This window comes from Plectrocnemia conspersa, unplaced genomic scaffold (genome assembly GCF_051122295.1).
Source record: "Plectrocnemia conspersa isolate PC_06_02 unplaced genomic scaffold, ASM5112229v1 ptg000002l, whole genome shotgun sequence".
In the NCBI taxonomy this organism is placed as follows: Eukaryota; Metazoa; Arthropoda; class Insecta; order Trichoptera; family Polycentropodidae; genus Plectrocnemia; species Plectrocnemia conspersa.
Genome location: NW_028277166.1, coordinates 12,837,646 through 12,849,307, shown reverse-complemented (window position 1 = coordinate 12,849,307; position 11,662 = coordinate 12,837,646).

The window sequence follows — 11,662 nt, the reverse complement described above, 5'->3', positions numbered from 1 at the left end:
ACATTACTCAGAGGTGTTAATTTTCACCTCGTTGTAAAGCAATATGCCATGGGCGATATCCAAAACATTCATATGTATAAACAGAATATGTTTTTTTTAAGCTTAACTATTATTATGTGTAATAATTAATTACATGTAATATTTTGAGTATTCAGTGTATAAAAATCATACATTTGTATGCATGAATATTTTGCAGGTTCAGAATGATCAGATAAATTCAACTAGACATAATGATATGTAAATGTTCGGATCATATTTTTTTTATTTCCTATTTATGATTATCTATAATAAAATATATACAGTGAAACCTCAAATTACGAGCATAATTATTTCAAGAAACGTGCTCGTATTTCAAAATACTTGTATTTTATAATGTTAAAGAAATTAAAGAATATCGATATAAGTGAAACAGTTTTAAGATGGTATAATAATTATTTAAAAAAATGAATAATATCTCACGGTTTACCACAGGGACCATTGCATAAAAAATCATTGCTCGTATTGCAAGACATAGCTCGTTTATTTACTTAAAATTGAATAAAAGATTTTGCTCACATTTTTAGTAAACTAAGTTACTGAGTTACTCTCAATCCAAGGTTCCACTGTTAGTAGTACCTAAAATTAAAATAAAAAGTTGTTATATTAATAAAATGTAAATAAATTAAATTGTTGTTTTTACAATATAGTTTTATCAATATCTTCCACGCGCTGACTAAAAAATAATTAAACTCCCATATAATCCAGCAAAAAATGTTAATTAAACAGCTCTTAAACGTAATCATCTTTACAGATTAACGTAATGGTATTTTAGCGGCGTTAAAACGTCAATTCGGACAGTTCTATGGCTTGTAAATTGCGCTAGCGGCTTCCGACTTGCTTATTTTTTTATTTAATCATTCAATATACGATAAGTTAGATTTTTAGCGTATACAGTCATATTTCTAGAATTGGAATTTGTGTCTATTCCTGTCTCAGCGTGGGCTTCTATTTCTATCTATGCATATATAACAGTTAAGCTCGGGCTGCGTTAAAGCTTTATTTCAACAATTTATTTTTAACGATGTAATACTAATATTTATAAAATGTAAATATTTTCTTAAAAAAGCGAATTTTATTCCGGATGTATGTAATATTTACAACGCTGGAATTGACACGATTGAAGCGAATAAAATTTGGCTCATAGTCTCCTGAAAACGATGTTACATCTGCGTATTGTATGTTTTTTTACATTATTTGTCATTTATGCTAAGATATAAATAATTAAGATCAAGTTATATTACTATAGAATTTGCTAATAATACACATGTCATACTGTTATATTTTGATGTTTTTTCACTCTCGTTCTAAATGTTATTTTAACGTCAATTAATGTTTTCAACGCTTTTCAGAGCTAATCTTTATTTTATCTTATTTCTTTTGATGTTACAATTATTTTATGTATTAAAAAATTGTCTTTAAACTACTAAAAATAAAATTGAATTAAAAAAGTATTATTAGTAAATCTGTACAATAAATAGATGATAAATCTAAATATGATATAACCGTGCTTTAACAGCAAAGGTTACACAAAGAAATAGTAACTTGCATTAAATCATTTGAAGTGCAATATATTCTATTTTCAATTAAACAGAAAACAGATTTGCCCTATTTAAATTTATGTTACATGCGTAATTGTATCAAGTATAAAGTTTATATTCGAATAATATAACTTACTGACCATATCTCATTTTAATGTCACTGCAGCATTGCAATGAAAAAAAATCACGTCAAACCTTCGGACTAAAAAAACACTAAATGAAAGCTCATTTATCACTTGAAATACTAAGCAAAAACACGCTTTAAAAATATATATATATATTTAACATAAAAAACAATAATATTTTTTAACATGAGTATAATTAGGTTGAAAAGATATACACCTCGGCTCTTGTTCTTACCGATGCAAAATTTTAATGGATGAATGGATAGAAACGTATTTCAATAATGAAAATACAATTAACAGTTTTCGTGTTCAGGTGTATCATTAAAAATCAGTTTTTGGTGTAATTTTTATTTAAAAGACTAAAGTGTGTCGTGTCTGTCATAGTAGTTCTAGCTTTATTTTAATATTTTTTATTACAAATCTGACTGCAGGTTTCCCCAATGCATCATGATGTACAAGAGTTGAATTTTTATAATAGATGGCTATTGATGCTTTTCGCTAGTTGAATTTTTTTGAATATCTATCGTGCAATATTTCAGTATTCTCTAATTCATTTTTTAAATCCTACATCCCCCATTAAACAATGTTTTAAACTTAACAAAACTGAATCGATTGGCATGTTAAGTAGATTCTGATTTTTTAAATATAATAATATTAAAATAATTTATATTAAGTTGGATTTTTTCCAAGAAAAAAGAATGTAGGAACTTGAAAAGGTTTCGTAGAAGAATAAAAGAGGTGAATCTGAGGGATAAAACTGTAAACAGTTTCCTATACAGACAACATCTTGTTTCAATAAAATTGTTAAGTTGTACACTGGAAAGTGAGATAGACAATTTTATTATAACAATGCATCTTCACGTTCTGATTTTGGCACTGAATACAATCACTTTAAAGAAAAGTGATTCAGCGCCTTTTATTATTTTCTCTCTACGACTAAATTTAATTGTAAAAAAACAGTGTATGCCAGATCATAGCAATTACAAACTCAAAATAAAATGGACAGACTTAATACAATGTAAATTGAAAGGAGCCAATACATATTTTCGGAATAAATCTCTCAGAATCGACGCATTCGTCGATATTCGCCCTTGAGCTTTCTTTTTTTTTCAATACCACAATAGCTTTAACGCCATTAACACCGTGGTAAAAATAATTGCGCTTATATTTCCACACGACTGTAACGGAACAAAATAAATTCACTGAGCTAAACGCCCACAAGGAAAAGCTCGCAGAGCGAAAATTAAGTCGTTAACTCAGCTTAAATCACTGTTTGTAAAATACAAAATCAGTTTTACGAAGCGAATGTGCACATGCATTGTTGCACGCGTGCAAAATTTTACAACTCGATGACAAGCTGATAAAACACTGTGCCAAATATGTTTGGTGTCTTTTAGAGACATTTGAATGAAGAACGTTTGATAATCGCCTCTTATATTTATTATGTTTACTTTAACAATTACACATTGTTGGCAAAACCTAATTATTATATTTATATATACTTCAGTCAGGCGGAATTCTCTCGGAAATCAAATTAAAATCAAAAGCTGAAAAACAATCACAAGTAGCAACAACACGCGTAATTTATTTCAATAATAAAACGTAAATAGTATATTTTATGTTGTTTGACGTTTTAATCTTATTCTCGCGCGGAAAATGCTATAAAATAGGATTGAGTTTCCGGTTATATTCTGAATTTTAAATAAATAAATCACTGCCATGAATAACAAATCAAAAAATCTGCATTTCACTAATATTCCAATCGACAGTTCTGAACACTTGACACGTTTTAAATTTTCGTCGGACGTGGAAAAAAATCCTCGTCTCTCGAAATGCTCTTTAAATATTTGCAAGAAAACGAGAAATGTCTAGGATTTTTGCAAATTCTTTAGTTTGATCGATTCAAATTATAAATGCATTATTTCTATTTTCTAGAAAAAAACAAACACAAAATTTATTAAGACAATTTTTTTATATAATTAAATATATGTAAATATTTAATATATAATTGTTTTACCATTCTCCGTTTAATTCTCTACTCTGTAAGTCCGGTTTCACACGTGCCGGATGGATTCACCCGGCACCGGGCCGGCGCCGTGTAGTGGGGATGGTGTTGTATGGGCTAGTACATACCATTTCAGACGTGCCGGACGAATCCATCCGGCGCCGGCCCGACGCTGCCCATACAACACCACCCCCACTACACTCCGCCAGCCCGATGCCGGGCAAATCCATCCGGCCCGTGTGAAACCGGTCTTGATCGTATCGCTTTGTATTAACGGTGTATAATAATAATACACGTAAACAAAGGAAATATATTTAATTATAATAATAAATAATAATACAAAAAAAATTTAATTTGCTTCATTGCTTTCCGAGGCACCGGTAATGCATTCTGTTGTTTCGACCAATGAAAAACAAGCATTTAAATATAAAAGAAGATGGCTGACATCAACGTGACAACAGGTTTAAATAATTATTATTTATAAAAAAAAATTTGCTACGCGACAATAATTTTCATTAATTCGTCATTTGACTAAATATAAATAATCGGATTACAAATTAACTAAGTGTGTTATAACTATGAAAATTACAACATAATGTGTAGAGGATTAGAAGAATACATTGAATAAACTAGATAAACAATCTTCGTAACGGTATCTTCAAATTTTGAATTCCCGTCAACGGGCTCAGAGGCCGAAAAGTGAGTTTTTCCTTTTATTATACATAAGCATTATCCTTGCTTCTGATTTAATGTACATATATATTAGATTTTACTGAACTAGGTACGTTTTAAACGTGAACATGTAATATATACTAAAATTGAGGTTAATGTCGATCAAACCGTATAAATGCTAATAAAACGTATTTTTTATCTATTGATATTTGGGGATACTATCTTTTATGACGATCGCGTGACAATGATTGTGATGCAGTCGAAGCTTGGTTACAGCAAAATAAATTAAAACCGTTATTGCAGCAAAAAAAATCACTTAGATCGTTTCGTTCTGAGTGACGACTCGCAATATACATTTGTGTAGTTTCTGGGATATTATCTAATAGACGACATTTTATAATGATTATAAATATGTGATTGCATACCTGGAATAATCGATAGCCAAAATATCTAAGAGGGGGTTATTTTTAATTCCGATGTGGCAAAATATGTATGTATACGTCATGGTATTCAGTTACATCCAACTTTTGTAGTATGTTCTTTATAAAAAGATAATACTTGCTGACAGTGACTTTATTCTTTGTTTATATATACCAATTCTACGTTGCATTGTATCCATATAGGTCATCAAATTGTTCCATCATTGCTTCTGAAAAATAATTAAAAACAATAAGACCTTATCAAGAGTTAAACATTGATATATTATTACTACTAATATAATCCATAAATTAAATTTAAACGATAACCGAAGAACAACATTTACGGGAGTTACTGAAGAGAAATAACCACGTAGATTGCCATCTCTTTATCTTCTTCAAAATTGTCGCAAGATGTCATATTTTAATCGTTTGCCATACGTAAATGTTATTAGATCTAGCATTGCTTCTAAAAATGAACTGTAAACGATACTATATAATGGGTAAAATGTAACTTTTTGTTTACACTAATACGAGATTTTTCATTATTACTAGCATTGTAATATGTTTAATTAACTTTGGTATGAAAGTAATATTGTCTTATTTTATAAAATAAAACAATATTACTTTCACGTCTCATTATCTACTAGTACAATCTATCTATGTATTTGTTACAAGTTATTTTATAATGCAAAATATGTTTCATATAAATGACATAATTTCCTAAATCATTCATATAAAATCAACCATTTTCGCAATGAATATAAACCGAAAAGAATCGCCTAATTAAATTTAATTTACCGTCCATATAAATTATCTACGCCAAGAGTGAATTATTGTCGTAAAATAAGAATATATATTATAATTAAATAAGGCTGAAGAACAGACTTATGTAAAATTTTGTAGTAAATATTACGCACGAGCCGGAAATAATACCTGTTGTGTCGCGCGTCTAATTATAGCGAATTGTTTTGTTTGGCAGTGAAGAGGTTAACCGATGAATGAGAGAACATTTCACGTCCGTTCAACGAAAAGACACAAATTTATCATCAAGCGCGAAATATAGGCAAAACATTGTTGACACTGTATAAACTGTTTGATGTGGGGACCACGAGGAATCCTGCACGTTCAACTGTGCCATTTTGTCTCGTGCTAGTTGGGAAATTCTTGGATTCAGATGCGTGGTCGTCAGAATGCAATTTTCGGCAGTGGTGAGCCGATGAAAGCAGCTGGAGCTATAATTCACTAGATCGTAGAATTCGATGACAGGATGAGACCACCAAGAAGGTGGATAATTGCTTTTAAATATATAATATATTAAAGTAGGTTATAAAATTTTATTATCTTCATTTCAATCAATTTCAATTTAGTTTTATCACCGAAGTGTTTTACCCGAGCTAAAATTTCAATCCCGGGATGCCAAAATTTTTGATATTAGGATAAAGTTTCATTCCACCATTAAAGAGCAAACTTTATTCTTTAATATTTGATAAATTCATCACTGAATTATTTACGAATTTATGTATAAAAAATGCGAAACAATTACAGCTCGTCTAACGGACCTTAGAAATTATCAAAACATTAAAATTGCCCAATCCACGGACATTCGAAAGTCATCTAATACCACAAAAACTCATTAAGCCCTTTTTCTTCATAGGTTTCAAAACTCGTTAAAACAAAAAACATTAATGGCTTGGCATCAAAAAGCATTGTTTGAATGGTCCTTTGTAATTATCGGACGGTCGCCCACAGACGCTGATATTGTTTCTTTTTTATCTATATTTTTTCAATTTTCGAGAAAAAGAATATATAATATGTTAAATACAGTATATATCTATATTATTACAGTATATATTTTTGTATTTTGTAAAATATGACACTGTATTTTGTAAAATATGACACTGTATTTTGTAAAATATGACAACATATTATAGAATGTTTTATAGTATTTACATGGAAACAATTTCTCTTGTATTTTAGCTTCCGAATGAATCCTTGCCAAATAATTAATAATATAATTTTTTTAACTTATTAAACAAATGTTTATCGTAAGTAATCAAGAAGAATAAAATGTTTGCTTATCGTAATTCCTAGAGTCGGTCATAAAACTTAATTGGAAATTTGTCACTTTTATATTAAATCTGTAAATCTGTATATCAACATTTTATTCTTTGTGGTAAAAGCGCGTATTATTTTTAATTTCAGTCTAAGGGCCGCAATAGCGAAAAGCCGTTTAAAGCAAAGTTACAAAATTTGAATTTTGAACTTTTTCAAAATGAAATTTAAGCTTAGAGTCTATGTGTAAGCTAAAGTACTTAATGCCAGATTTCCATTTTTAATTACTGCCCTGTTCAATTTAGAGGGCCGGTGACAAAATTTGTCTATGTTTCGTAAATAGAATTGACTCTGTTTTATTTTGGTTGATTCTAATTTTCCGCTTCTCGAAATATTTATTTAAGTAGTTCTTGTAATTAAGTCATTTTTTGTTTGACAGTCTGCGGCCATCGAAGCAAAGAAACTAATCTGGCCCCCAGCCTAAAAAAAATTTCCATCCAGGGAAGGACAAATTTTCCAGCCTTTTCGATATTCTCGACAAAATTTATCAAGGGCCGCATATAGAATTTAATATTTATTTTCTACAGTGTAAACAATATTACCAAGGGGTTGATTACAACTTTACTTTTTACACAAAAGATAATACCATATTATTCATAATTTGAACACTAAGCATGATTTTATAATTGGGGACGTGGTAATTGGGTGCATGTAATTGGGGGACTAGAAAATACATTTTTTTACAATACGTACTCACGAATCAGGCGCGTGAGATGAGATATCCTTCCTTTGGCTCGCTCTCACATAAAGTAACGGGCATCCAAATAGCACGTCCCCAATTGACCGTGTTATTGGGGGATCTACTGTACTAAAACGCGAATGTGGTTTTCTGAAGTTTTATAATCGACTCATGACAGTTAGCTTAGTTATAGTTAGTTTCCGTGGAGTTCAGAAAATTCAAATAAACGGTGATTTAATTCTTTTGATTTTTATTAAGTTTATTTTGTCATGACAATGTTTATAATATAGTCTACTTTTAACGTCGCTTTATTGTGGTAGAATGCAGTGACACTACATGAAATTGTAATTATCGATCTTTTTGCATCGTCATTCACTTTTATCGAACTATTTTTAGCTATATTAAACATGTAATGGTCAAGCGAAATCTTGCTAATGTTGTTTTTTCTGTTGCATACATTGCTTTATTCTTGTCTTTTAGTGAAACTAGGGAGGTCATATCTTTGGTAATATTAAATTCATTGTCAACGTCTCTAAGTAAGTTGAACCATAACATCAGTGCTTTCATATAAAGCTATGGAAATATGACTATGTTTTTAGGATAAATTATTTCTGCCACGCCTTTAAAATACATATCAGTGGATTTGTTTTGTTAATGAATTAAATTTGCTACCACATAACTTAAAATAATTGTTATTGAGACGTAGGATTTTTTTCTTTGTGAGAAATGCTTCATTTTTTCAACTAGAATCGTCAGTGTCAGTTTTTTTTTATGAAATGCTCTTTAATCGTATATGTTGCCTTTACATTTCACTAGTTTTATTCAGAGATAATGTAGAAGCCATGCTAAAGATAATTTAATTTAAAATTTTATTTTTGATATAATTTTGACAATGCATGCGGGTTGGATACCCCCTGCTGTAAAGTGTTCAACAACAAAGCTGCTTTTAAAAATGCATTTCTCTTAAATTTGAAACCACGGGAATAAAAATTTATAATTAAAAAAGTTAATTATTAGCTGAGAAAAATGTATTTTAATTCGAAGGTCAATACTTTCCTAGAAACTTGATAAATACTTTCGTTGTTTTTTATCATCCAGACATTGTATTTATCATCATTTATATTTTTACATTATAATCAATCGTAAGATGCTTCTAGTTGTGTAAACACCTTTAAGTAATAATTTTAAATAATTAGCAATGAATTCTATGTTAATATATAATTGCTTTATATTTACATTCTTCACTTTATAAAGTAAAATATATGTTTGACCCCTTATCGACTAAAACAAAATATATAATTAAAAATAAAAATCAAACAGTAGCCTGCGACAAAATTATTGTGAAAAATTAGTGAAAATATGACTTAAATAGCCATTGCTAGGTATTATATTTTTTCTTGGAAAAATAAATTTAATGACATAAATCCAGACGACAATTTTTTGTGACACATGTTACGTTGCGAATCCTCAAAATATATAAAAAAATATGACTTTATCACAAAATATCGTTTTCACTGTTAAAAAACTGAAACTATTGTAGAGAGCTTACAAATCCAATGCACAATTGATACTAAAAAAGTAAAAAATAATAAAAAAAATTACCTCTCAAATAGAAAAAATTAATTAAGAACTATCTAATATTATATAATACTTTAACTAATTGCAATTGATTACTTTCTAAATATTATAAAATCGTCATTTTATTGTCTATATTTTCTATCCTCATATAATAAGACTGATGTAATTCAAAAACAGGGTACGGACCCTACGCTTCTTTCAAGCTATCAATAAGTTTACTGCCTTACTATTAAATTTTAAACTTTGTTCAAAATCTCATATAGATAATATATCATATCTTCTTTGGTTTGGGGATACATAGTTAATACTTGTGAGTACCCAATAAAAATTGAGACACATCGCATCAAATGCTCCATGGTTTGTCCGCAACTTTTTGTCAAAAAATACGGCGAGAGAGTTTTTAATTAATTTTTAAATTTTTATTTACAATCTGTTCATGTATGTAATAATAAGTAATTTTTATATAGTAAAGAAAATTTTTTATGTATAAGTAATTTATTTATTTATTATTTTTTATTAATTTATTGCTAGGTCTTTCAGGTATTTTAGATGGCCTAAAGTCGTCTTGTGTCGTCTGGTATCATTTTCAACACCAACAATAGTAGATCAACGCTGACAAACAATGGCGAAGACAACTGTATGGTAACCACAGATTAAAGAATAATAGCTAACCAAAGTTTGCATGTATGATAAGAGCGACGAGTTGCAGAGAGTAAAATATATGGTTACCAGGAGACTAGAATCCAGTTGTTCCACTATAAGGTGAGCTAAAACAATACTTTGTAATTTTTTTATATGCTAACATTAAAAATATACCATTAAATTTCCATGCAATCCCTTTTTAATAAATGTTAAATTATCATCTATAATATATATTTAAAAAGTAATAAAAATATTTTTTTCAATTTTAAACATTATTAGAAATTATATTTTAAGAATAATTGACATACTGCCAAAAATAATTTATAAGTAAGTTCAACATATAAAATTAAGTGTGCTATAGAATTTGTAAGCTTAAATAAATAAAGGTATATTTTCAAGTATCATCCGTTAGCCTATGTATACGAAATAATGTTGAGTGTTCTCTGATCATAGTGTCTAATATTTTATTTTCTAGCTCCTTGACATGAGCTTTTCTTCTCCTTTTTATTTTTAGAGGGCAAAAAAAAATAAAAATAACCTGCGTTTCAATTATTAACTAGCATTTTTTTATGCTATTTAATGTTTATTTATTCTCTGATCATATATGATCATAAGGAAATGTTACGCCTTTATTTTATTTTTTTGGCGCCCCACTGGAGCTGGCATCCTGTGTAGCCTGCCCCTCGGGCCGGCCCTAATTTTTACTTTAGTAGATTGCTTTCTAGTGTCATCTGAAATCTTCTTCCCATCATCCAGTGCATTTGCCGAAGTTAAATTCCAAGTTGTTTGGCCAAATATTATATATTTCCAGATATTTGACATCTTCTTTGTGTTGTAGTATTTGAACAAGTCGTTTCTCTGGAGGTCTTCTAACGTTTTCAATGGGTACTAATGGGGGGAAATCACAGCTTTATGGTCCGCAAATGTCGCTATTGTTGCTAAACATATCTTTGGGAGATCAGCCATGTATATTATGTAGAGTACCAGTCCTAATACACTTCCCTGTGGAGCTCCGAATTGCTTTCTTTCAGCTCTGTGTACTTTATGTAAGATTTTAATTTTTAATAGATTTTATTCGGCAGGTTTAATTTTATCTTATATAAGATGAAAGCGAGAGAATCAAAACTCACATAAACGCACTATTAAAAAATATACAAAAAATAGCAATAAATAATAAGTTTTTATTAATAAAAAAATGCACCACTAAAAAAATATTATTAATAAAAATAAACTACTAAAAAAATATTAAAAAAGGGGATTTTTGTAGATACAATACCATGGTCTAGGGCAGTGGTATTCAAACTATTTGACCACGTAACACTTAGACAAAAAATAATTTAGAACGTCCCCTGAATGCTGTTTCATACGTTGAAAAAAAAATCAAATTCATATAAAAGATTTTCGGCCAACTCTTTTACGTGTATTTTTTAAAGAGTAATTTTACAAAGTATTATTTATGATGTTTAAATTATTACTGGCCTAAGAACTGCAAAACATATTAGATACTATGATGTTTTTTTAGATGATCAAATTGTTTTCAATGCTAATAAACTGAACACAACATGGTATACAATCTAGTATAAAAAATAAGTTAGGTCAAAATAGAACAACTTCTTGTTATGATATGCAAAATGAGTAATTTCGTAAGTTGCGCAGCAACACATAATGTTTTCAATATTGATGGGTATTATTTTATATTAAATTTGAAATAATTAAAAATAGTCTAACTTTTTTAATAAATTTTGTTCACAGCTAATCATATTTTTTTCACGATACCTGAAAAAATTGATAATCACTTTAGCTTACTATGTACAGTATGACTTATTAATATTTATAGTTTCAAAACGATTTCC